The sequence below is a fragment of the Lupinus angustifolius genome, unplaced genomic scaffold (assembly GCF_001865875.1).
Source record: "Lupinus angustifolius cultivar Tanjil unplaced genomic scaffold, LupAngTanjil_v1.0 Scaffold_463, whole genome shotgun sequence".
Lineage (NCBI taxonomy): Eukaryota > Viridiplantae > Streptophyta > Magnoliopsida > Fabales > Fabaceae > Lupinus > Lupinus angustifolius.
The window spans coordinates 62,402-74,838 of NW_017727851.1; positions in this window are offsets into that span (position 1 = coordinate 62,402).

Below are 12,437 nucleotides of genomic sequence, written 5' to 3' on the forward strand. Positions count from 1 at the left end.
TATTTCATTTCCAATTTGATATCTTAACTAATATTGACATTTATTAACATGAAATAATATGAATAATAAATATACAGACAAATATAAATGGGCAGATACATTCCTCTAGTATGCTACCTCAGTTTATTAAATAATGGGTAATAAGTTCTATTCCTTAACATGTGCCCCGTGGCACAAATTAGAAATTTCATTACAAATATAATAAGTTTTTATAACGAACATTATAACTACTATTGTTAGTATAAGAGGCAGACAACCCTTACTATAGGTAAAGTCTATAAAATATTATACAATAATAACAATGTACCACAGTAATGAAAGTTTAATATAGAATAAAATTTAGAATAGATTTTCATAATTGATCCTACGAATTTTGCATGTTATGGAAATATCTAATGTTGTTATCACTTTAAATAACATGAAGAATATTGATGTATATATCATTAATCAATCATTCCTATGATCATTCATCTCTTATGTGATTATTTGATTAATGATAATATTCATATTTTGGAAAGCTCTTTCATTCGTTGCATCTCTCACTATATGTTTAAAACCTAACTCTAAATTTAAGAAAAGAGTAAGATTAGAAGAAAAAAGATTTATCTTCGGCTTCTTAAACATAAAATACCATTCTATTGGCTTTTTGCATGTTACATCATGAAGCTAGAAATTAAATATATGTAATTAGCATAAATCAACATGACAATTTTATAAATTATAAATTTTTAAAAAAATTTGTACCTTGACCTTGGATATTTATTTATAAACTAGTGCCAACTTTATCTATGATATTACTTATACATTGTGGGGATACCTTCCCAAGAGGCCTTAGTAGTTCCGTTTTACAATCATATGTATTATCTTTAAACTACTAGTTAGTGTCTTGTGTGTGTATTATCTCAGAATAGGAATGGTAATTTCACATTAATCTTTACAATATTGTATTTGCGAGCTACTTAAATGACCCAACAAATGTTTAAAGTTGTACCCTGTAATTGTGGTTGTTATATCCTGGTTTTAGAGTTTGCAAAAATTATCATCAACACCATTATGGCCATATTTGTTACATTTCCCATAACCTCTCTGCTATGATTGAAAATTCTACATAATCTCAACCCATTCGTAACCATTATTTAAAACAATTATTATTACAATTAAATGACCTTCTTTTTCGGTATCATATCCACCAACATCATTTTGATATTTATTGATGAATTAAAACTATGTTCACCCTTCAACTAGTTAAATAATGACAAAAGAGACTCCCACTCAACATCACAAAATAAAGACGGACTTGTTCCAAGTATGAAAGACTATATATTTACAATTATTTTATATATGGCTTTGTCTGCCACACACTCAAAATTACAATGCATGAAAGCAAGTGCAGATACATAAGAGGGGGCAATTCCCTTTATTAAAACTCCACAATACAGAAACAAAACCACACATTTAGTTCCTCTAAACAATAATCAAATACTATGATGAACTTTTCCAAGGACGCTAATTGATGATGGCATTATCTTCACACTTTCTACTTAGACCCTGCATTATTAGAGACATGCATTAATATTTATTTCATGACTAATCCGTTGATAAAATATAATATTACAAAGATTTTACATGAAATGTAGACTACTTAAAGTATTTAATACAAAAATGATGTCTCACAACATGAATTTTTGTTTCAAATTAGGATTTTCATATATTTAATACAAAATATTTTTACCCTAGAGATGATGGTGGAGTGACGATCACTGGGATAGGAATGAGGGGTGGTATATAGGGTTTCTTGCGACTTGACTTTGATGGAAGGTAAACGTCATTTGCTTCGGATGGTTGTGGTGGAGATTGGAGCTCCTGCTCTTGTCCTGGAGATGATGGTGGAGTGACGATCACCGGGATAGGAATGAGGGGGTGGTATATAGTGTTCCTTGCGACTTGACTTTGATGGAAGGTAAACGTCATTTGCTTCGGATGGTTGTGGTGGAGAATGGGGCTCCTGCTCTTGTCCTGGAGATGATGGTGGAGAGACGATCACCGAGATAGGAATGAGGGGTGGTTTATAGGGTTTCTTGCGACTTGACATTGATAGAATGTGAACGTCATTTGCAACGGATGGTTGTGGTGGAGATTGGGGCTTCTACTCTTGTCTTGGAGATGATGGTGGAGAGACGATCACCAAGATAGGAATTAGGGGAGGTTTATAGGGTTTCTTGCGACTTGACTTTGATAGAAGGTAAAATTCATTTTCTTTGGAGGGTTGTGGTGGAGAGTGGGGCTCGTGCTCTTGTACTGGAAATGATGGTGGAGTGATGATCACCGGGATAGGAATGCGGGGTGGTTTATAGGGTTTCTTGCGACTTGACTTTGATTGAAGGTAAATGTCATTTGCTTCGGATTGTTGTGGTGGAGAGTGGGACTCAGGATCTTGTCCTGGAGATGATGGTGGAGAGACGACCATTGTGATAGGAATGAGGGGTGGTTTATAGGGGTTCTTGCGACTTGACTTTGATTGAAGGTAAACATCATTTGCTTCAGATGGTAAACTAAAGAATATTATGGCCAATGCAAGACAAACAGAACCTGGGACAAGTGGACACCCCATTTTCCCCAACTTCACTAGAGAGTGGGTTTTCATAATGCTCTTAACAATTCAAATGCTTTCTAATTTATAGTTTTCTTATTTACCATTTAACATATACCAAACACCTTGCTAAATTTAGTTTTCAAATGAGACTCACCCTGCACGAAACATGCAAGGTTTCATAAAAACTTTTCTTTGAGTTGTTTATTAATATTATGTTTGACTTTGGGAATAATACGATCCCAAAAGTATTTTACACAGTTGTTTTGGATTGGATAGATTGTGAAAACCTAGCAAACAATGATGTTGCTAGATTGAAATAGAAAAAAAACTTTTATAACCAATATTATATGTTTTCATTGCCACCAATAAAAACAACTACTTCGTGATAAATTAAATTAACAAAAGGTTATAAGAGTATATGAGGTGTTTGTTTCTCATTGGTGGCAAATATATGACATTGATAATGGATATACAGGGTATATGTCCATCGGAAGGATACCATATTACTTTTTATTCTTCTTCAACCTTAAAGATAAGACACACGATTTTGTTTAATTAGATTTTCTTTTGATTGTGTGGAATATATATATTGTTTCCAAAACCTAATGTTGAAAGATTGATTTATCTTAATGGTCAAAATTATTTATTTAATGGTACTACTTTCTGATTTCCTTTCATACATAATTGTGAATTGAAATATTTTCATAAGTTTATATACCTAAATTCTAATTGTAATCATATGCACATTATTAGTTTTTGTTCTTATGGTATTCACATGTCTTGATTTTATGCAATCGAGAATGCAGACTTACATAGTTCTTGGTAGAAAATTGTTTGATTGATTTAGTCTATTTTAATTGTTTTAAAAACATAAATGATATATCAAGAATGTTCGAATGATGAGTTGTGGAAAAGAAGTGAGTACCCACGGCCTTTCCTTCATCCTTGATGTGATAATATTTTTCGTATTTTGAAATTAATTAAGAAAAGAATTATGATTATTTGATTTGGTATTCGTTAGGTATAGTTAAAAAAATATTTTTCATATTAATATTGTTAATATTATTTCAAATATTTTAAACTTATTACTTTTGTAAATATTAAGAATTTTATATTATACAAAAAAGATTTTATTTATTATTTTATTTTTACGTAATTTGGGATTTTAGTCTTAACTATTGGTTAAGGTGTATCGCGATCTTTCAAAAAATGGTTCAAAAAAGATTTTATTTATTATTTTATTTATACGTAATTTGGGATTTTAATCTTAACTATTAGTTGCAGTGTATCACAATCTTTCAAAAAATGGTCGACGAAAAATAATTGAAATCATGATATTTCCTACATCTTTATTATAATTTATTTTAATAAATTTATCCTTTATTTTAATTGAAGTTTATTACTAATTATCATGCATGATAAATTATAATAGTTTCATTTTATTATTTATTTCATCATTTATTATATATTGTTAAGAACTTTTTTTAATGAAAAAGTATAACAAAAATAAACTAATTATGCTTTACCTAATTATTTAATAATCCTCATTAGTTATTAGGATATATTAATTAATTTATATTGACCTTAGTATTATAATTAAAAATCATGATTATTGTTATATTACAATGATCATTTATACAAATTTTATGATATTTTTATTATTATACTAATAACTATTAATAATAAACATGGAAATTAGAAATTAATGAAATAAGATGTTTAATTGAACCTCATTGCACATAAATGGAGGGCTATAGAGGCAGCATAGTCGTGTAAGAATTGGTAAGCAAAAATCATGATGTAGTCGTAGAAAGAGGGCAAGTTGACGATGGTAGGAGCAAAGGTGGTGATGCACGAAATTCAGCATGAGTCAGATTTTGGTGGTTGAAAGGTGTAGGTGATAAAGGGGGCATGTGAATGGCAAGGGAACCTATTGAAAATCGCAAAAATGGGTGAGAAACATAGCGAGTATCACAACCTTATTTTTAATGGATCATTTATAACATGGCTTAGGAGGATGCAGAAATCAACTCAATCTTATTCCAAATGATTTAGGGTTGCTGCTACATAATTTTGCGGTCAAAACTTACAAAACCATCTTTATGTCCAACTTAGAAAATACGGTCACAGAACTAGAGATCTAAGTTTGGGAGCTTATTATGCATCGAACAACGTATTAGCACCCAAAACACCCATATTTAAATAGTACTTTCGCTAATCGCATGGACCAGTTTAAACCCTTAATTTATGTATTAAATATTGAATTAGGGTGTATGACATTATTTTATATAGCTACCATGTGTCCTTAGATGCAATAGGATAATCAAGACTATATATTTTGTGGTTGAAAATTGGCTAATGAGTTGGTTTAATTTTAATTAAGTGACATTAGAAGATAATAAGTAAATTTTAGATCTCCTTCCCTAATTCGGGAGATGGTAGAGGCAATACTAATGAACAAGGCCGCTTCTCAACACACATATAAAGAAAAGAGATTACACTAAATGCAATCTTTCATGCAATTCTCAATCTAATGTTTTTTTTAATAATATTAACTTTTGTGAAAGTGTTTAATTCTATAAAAATGGCTTATAATAAAAATGAGCTTGTTTTATGCTTTTCAATTCGTAGGTCTTTTTTTATCCTCTTACTTTTTTCAATGTGAGTATTGGATGAAGAAAATGCAAACACTAAAATTTGGTCTTTAAGTATTCATTACAATTCTAACATTGTGATGAGTTGAAGTCATAAGATCGTTATTGTTAGACTTTTGCAAAGAAACGAAACCCAGCAAATACAAATTGATTGAGTAATCGATGTAGTATGGGGTTAGAAAGTAAGTTTATTCAACTAGCATTTTAGACATGGTAACTATATTACATATCTTCTTGTCAGTTTCCACATATCCAAAACATATAGAACTCGATGGATAAGTTTTGCTTAATATTGAAATCAAACTTGACATTCCAATAATAGATGCAAGACATGTTTCTTTATACAAGTGACGAGTTTGATTGTTTAAGTTCCCCCCTTTCGTGTTGTGGTATCCAACTCTAAATGTATTCTTTCAATTTATTGCTATGTGGACACTACAGAACATCGAAGATGGACAGTAACTAGTGTCCTCTTTTATTTGTTCATTGTCTCTTTTCTTATAAACATAAATAATGTGTTTTTATGATTTTTATGATTCAATTATTCTCGCAGTACATATGTATACACCATATATAACTTAATATATGCACTCATACTAAGATTGTAATATTAATATAGTCATATTACAATCGATGTCTAAACATTCGTGCACTTAATTTTCAATCTTGATTGTGAAAATAAGAAATTTGGAATAGTTTTATATCCCCTTATTTTTAAAACTAAGGTCTTTTATGTGAAAATAATTTAAAAAATGCCACAAACTTTTTCGTCCTGGCTCATTTATGCAACTAAGTTATGTTCTAGTATAATAATTTTGAAAATGTTATGTCTTTTTTTTGTCGTTACTTTTAAATTAATTGACATATGTTCACAAGGTTAAATAAAAAATTTACAGAAGAAAAACTATGTTTGAATATGGATAACATTGATAAGTGCCAAACATATCTAAATTTCATACATTTTTATGGCACTTATCTTAAGCATAATTGAGAAAAACCAACTTAAAACAATATGTTGTTGCATAAAATATCACAATCTTGTATATTTGTGTTTCTATTTCTTTTTTATGTGTTTTGTAGGACTTAGATAGAAGAAGAAAAGAGAAAAAAGACTCATAGTCAAAAAGAAAAAGAAGTGAAAGTCAAGGAGCTCAAGGAGGCAGCTGAGCATGGACCAAGCCACGCTAAGCTGACCTGGACACCAGCCTGATCTGGACCAAGCTGCTCAAGCATGCAGCTGAGCGGACTTGCTTGGCCGCTCAGCCTAGCACTAGACTAATCCTGATACGGTCATAACTCAAGCTTGGCACGGCCACACACGAGCCTAGCATACGCCCAAGCTGCTCAACAAGCAGCTCAGCAGTGCAACCAAGCAGATCAGCGGTGAACCAGACTCCTACCTAATCAGCAAGGACCAGGCCACGTCCCAGTGAGCACGGTCAAAGCTGCTGAACAAGCAGCTTAGCGGTGCTATAGGTGTGCTAAGCGGTATGCACCCATACTTGACTTAACCATCAAGAAAACCATGAAGTCACCAATAACATCACTTCAAGTAGCCCACCATAGGCTTTTTAGAGTAGCTCACCATAGTTGGTCCCACAACTCACAACTAGCTTTGGTGAGTGAAGCTTAAGGAGGTGACAAAGCTGCTTGATCAAGTGACCAAACCCATGCTGAAAGGTTTGGTAAGCTGCTGAAAGGTTTGGTAAGCTGCTGAGCGGTGCTAACAAGCAGCTCAATGGTTCCAGGGAAACTTCTATAATAGAGGCACATTTCGTTCGAATCAAAGATATATATCACACATATCATTCACCATTTTTCCTATAAATTCTTCCCTAAAGTTCTCTCTTCTTGTTCTTAGTTCATAGGAGTTTTATTTAAGTAAGCTTTGTAATTTTCGTTTATAATTCAAGAGGAGAAAAGGAGAAGGCAAATGAGATGCAAAAATCAATTTTGTAATCTCATTTGGAACTCAAAGCATCCAATCCTTGGATGGATGGCTCATGCTCCTAACAATTTCTTTTGAATAATTTGTATTTCTACTTCTTCTTTTATTCTAAAGTTTGAATTTTAATCATTCAAGTTGGTGCTTTGGTTAATTTTATTTGTTTCAGATATTCTTAATGCTCTTTTTAGAGTGTTCACCTAAAAACTGATTTGAAGTTATACAAATTACTTGTCTCAAAAACTTAACAAATAAACTAAGAAGTAGTTGTACTAGTTAGTTTATTTGCCAAGTTAAGCATACTTTTCTTAAGATCTTATATTTATTACTACTTCAATATTAGAGTAGCCAAGATTAGGGTGTGACAACCTAGTCTCTTGTGGACGTAATATTGTTTAGTAATAAATATAAGTGATTATCATTCTATCATTTTAGGACATACACTAAAAGGAGGATTTTAGAACTTGGTGTTTGGAGTTAATCAAAGTAAAACATAAGAACTTGTCTAAGTAGTTCAAATTTATAAGAAGTTGAGAAATATTTTCCTTATTCAAAATGAACTTGTCTCCTCAAGAATTTGTTAATATTTAGTTTATGTTTCTTGTTAATTGTTTATATGAAACTCAAATGAAAACCAAAATATGTTTAACTCATTATTTGTGCATTGACATTTTCATATGATTCATTCTATTAGGCAATTCCTTATGGTTCGACATAACCCTATACTATACTACAATTGAATCTTGAAAGAGGGGTAAATTGTAAAACACTAAAGTGTTATCAATAAATTTATTTGTTGAAAACACCTTTTAATATACAAAAGTGATGAAGCTAATTTACTAACTTTTATTTATTGTTATTTACATTCCAGCATTTATTTGTAATTTAATACCAACCTTCCTTAAGGATGAAGTTTGGTTTGTTAATAAAAGGAACCCGAAAGGGAGTAAATAAATAAAGGTCACTTAACTTTATTATTCTTTTGTTTTTTATTTATTTATTTATTTCTAACAACTAATCGAATTTATTCCACAAAACTGAGATGGTATTCAAAGGTACTTAACAATTTTGTAATAGAGGATTGCTTCGATACCATTGTACCGACGTTGGAATTTATTCTAACAAAGCCGAGATGGGGCAAAGAAGAAATAACTTATTTACATGATTATTAACAGTAAGTTGTACAATATTCTTGAAACCATTATACCGGGGGTTGGAATTTATTTCAACAAAGCCGAGATGGCGAACAAAGAATATAATCGATTTCTCTTACTTAATCGAATAAAAATAAACACACCAAATTTAGGGAATTTCCGCTTTCAACAAATTGGCACTACTGCCAGGACGATTTGTTGAGAGGGGAAAGCCAACTCTTCCCCACAAATTGGCACCGCTGTCGGGGAATTGCTTTAGTTATTGAACATTTCATATTTATATGTCATTCATCATTTTATGTTTTTGTACAAATTATTTGACTTTGTACAAAGATGTTAATTATGTTTTCTTTACATACTAATCTCTTTTCTTTTAGAAATAGACAAAATGGTTCATTTTGATCTCATTTTTCAGAAATGGACCAACATGTTGATTTATACCAAGAAATTGAGCAATTCATCAAAGCATTCCAACTCATGCTTAATTCGGTGCATCAAAAACTTCGAGATCTACCTAAACAAATAGAGCAATCCAACAGAGCAAGTTTTTGGTGTAATGATTATTCAAACATCCAGAATGTCTATGCTTTCCAATCAACTCACACTTATCATGACGAACTTGAGAAAATTCTCAACCAATTCATGCCAACTATTGTCAACCATCAGCAGAACACCAATGATGCTCTCACTAAAATAGAAGAACAAATCAACAACTTGACAAGAACTTATCTGGTTAAGTCAGAATTTTGTGAAAGTATTACAACTCGAAGTGGGAAGATAGTAGGTGGAGTTGAAAAACAGAAAGAGAGATTAGAAGAAAAAAATAAAGAAGAAAAAGAAAATAAAAACGAAGAAGAAAAAGAAAAAAAGAAGAGACTAGTGGAGTAAGAAAAGAAGAAAAAAAATACCCACTAGTACAGAAAAACACCATACCCGGTAGCTCCATTACAAGCCAAGAAAGAAGAAAAGTTCGCAAGATTCATGGAGATATTCAAAACTCTGCAAATCAATATCCCATTTTCTGAAGCCTTGGAGCAAATGTCAATTTACTCCAAGTTCATGGAAGAACTGTTGTCCAAAAACAGAATTATCGGGAAAAGGACGTTGTTTCACTCAACGCCAATTGTAGTGCTGTTCTTTAAGCAAACATTCCTCATAAATCAAAAGACCCAGGCAGTGTGACCATTCCTATCACTATTGGAAATGTGTCTGTGGGCAAAGCTCTAGTTGATCTTGGAGCCAGCGTGAGTTTGATGCCATTGTCAATGATTAAAAGAATTGAAGGAATACAATTAAAGCCTACAAGGATGTCCTTGCAACTACAAGATAGATCCATTAAATATCTTGAAGGGGTTGCATAGGATGTTTTGGTCAAAGTGGACAAATTCTTGATCCCGATGGATTTTTCTGTCATTGACATTACCGAAGATAAGGAGATCCCACTCATATTAGGGAGACCCTTTATCAGGACAGCAAAAATGGGGATCGACATAGAAAATGGCAAATTACTAGTTCGAGTTGCAGATGGCGAAATTGAGTTCGACATTTTCCAGGCAATGCATCATCCGAAGGATAAAGGGCAATGTTTGAAATTAGATGTTGTTGAAGAAATTTGCGCAAAACACCCTCAATCTAGCAAATCCTTGGAGATGCAAGAAAATAAAGTGGAGGAAGAAATCATCAAACACTTTTCTGATGAATTGTTTCTTCACCAAAATCCAAGAAAAGAATCAGAACTAGAGTTGAAAGAACTGCCACCTCATTTAAAGTATGTTTTCTTAAATGGAGAGCCCAACAATCTAGTAATCATCAACAGTAAGCTGTCCAAGTTGGAAGATGAAAAAATTATATAAGTCTTGAAAAAGCATCAAGCAGCACTTGGATGGACATTAAAAGATCTCAAAGGCATCAGTCCATCATATTGCATGCACAAAATTATGATGGAGGATGATTACAAACCTTGTGCTCAATCGCAAAGGAGACTTAATCTGATAATGAAGGAAGTGGTAAGGAAAGAAATGGTGAAAATGTTAGAAGCTGGTATGATTTACCCCATGTCAGATTGTAAATGGGTAAGTCCAGTTCAAGTGGTGCCGAAAAGAAGAGGAATGACGGTAATCCGAAATGAGAACAATGAACTCATTCCAACCAGAGCTGTTACTGGTTGGAGAGTTTGTATTGATTACCGCAAGCTTAATGTCGCCACAAGAAAAGACCATTTTCCCTTACCCTTCATGGATCAAATGTTGGAAAGATTAGCTAGAAGAGCCTTCTACTATTTCCTGGATGGGTACTTTGGATGCAATCAAATTGCTGTGGATCCATTGGAAAGACCATTTTCCCTTACCCATTTACTATTCGAAAGACGACATTTACATGTCCATTTGGTGTTTACGCATACAGAAAAATGCCATTCGGACTATGTGATGCTTCTGCAACTTTTCAAAGATGTATGCTGGCTATCTTTGCTGATTTGGTGGAGAAATGCATCGAGGTCTTCATGGATGATTTTTCTGTGTTCGGAGGCTCTTTTGAAACTTGCTTAACAAACTTGGAAACAGTTTTGGAAAGATGCGAATGGACTAATTTGGTTCTAAATTGGAAGAAACGTCACTTCATGGTCACTAAAGGAATTGTACTCGGGCACAAAATTTCAGCCAAAGGATGAGAAGTTGATAAAGCTAAGATAGAACTTGATAAAGCTAAGATAGAAGTGATCAAAAGCTGCCTCCTCCAACAAATGTTAAAGGAATCAGAAGCTTTCTCAGACATGCTGGATTCTATCGTAGATTCATCAAAGACTTCTCCAAAACAGCTAAGCCCTTGTGCAATTTACTCCTAAAAGATTCTATTTTTAACTTTGGTAATTCTTATTTAGAAGTATTCAATCATTTAAAATTATGCTTGGTAACTGCTTCTATCATTACTGCACCAAACTGGAAATCCCCTTTTGAATTAATGTGTGATGCAAGTGATTATGCAGTTGGTGCAATTCTGGGACAGAGAGAGGAACAGGTTTTTTCATGCAATACATTATGCTAGCAAAGTTCTAAAGAAGCACAAATCAATTATGCCACAACCGAAAAAGAACTCCTAGCAATAGTGTTTGCATTGGAAAAATTTAGAAGCTATTTGATTGGGGCAAAAAGAATTATATATATTGATCATGCCGCAATCAAATATCTTCTACAAAAACCCGACTCTAAGCCACGATTGATTAGATGGTTTTTGCTTTTGTAGGAATTTGACTTAGAAATTCGCGACAAAAGTGGCAAAGAAAACCAAATGGCAGATCATTTTTCAAGATTGGTAAATAAAGAAGTCACGTTAAGATCGAGGTGCTCGAACAGGCAGCTGAGTGTGGACCAAGCCACACTAAGCTGACCAGGACACCAGGCTGACCTAGACACCATCCTGACCTGGACCAAGCTGCTCAGGCAAGCAGCTGAGCGGACCTACTTGGCCGCTCAGCCTAGCACTAGACTAATCGTGAAACGGTCAAAACTCAAGCTTGGCACGGTCGGACACGAGTCTGGCACACGCCCAAGCAGCTCAACAAGCAGCTCAGTGGTGAACCAGACTCCTGGCTAAGTCAGCAAGCATCAGGCCACGTCCTAGTAACCATGGTTAAAGCTGCTGGACAAGCAGCTTAGCGGTGCTACAGGTGTGCTAAGCATTATGCACCCAGGCTTGACTTAGCCATCAAGCAAACCATGAAGTTACCAATGACATCACTTCAAGTAGCCCACCATAGGCTTTTCAGAGTAGCTCACCATAGCTGGTCCCATAGCTCACAACTAGCTTTTGCGAGTCAAGCTTAAGGAGGTGACAAAACTGCTTGATCAAGTGACCAAACCCATGTTGAAGGGTTTGGTCAGCTGCTGAGCGGTGCTAACAAGAAGAACAACGGCTCTAGGGAAAATTCTATAAATAGAGGCACATTTCATTCGAATCAAAGATATATATCACACATATCATTCACCATTTTGCGTAGAAATTCTTCCCTGCAGTTCTCTCTTCTTGTTCTTAGTTCATAGGAGTTTTATTTAAGTAAGTTTTGTAATTTTAGTTTATAATTCAAGAGTAGAAAA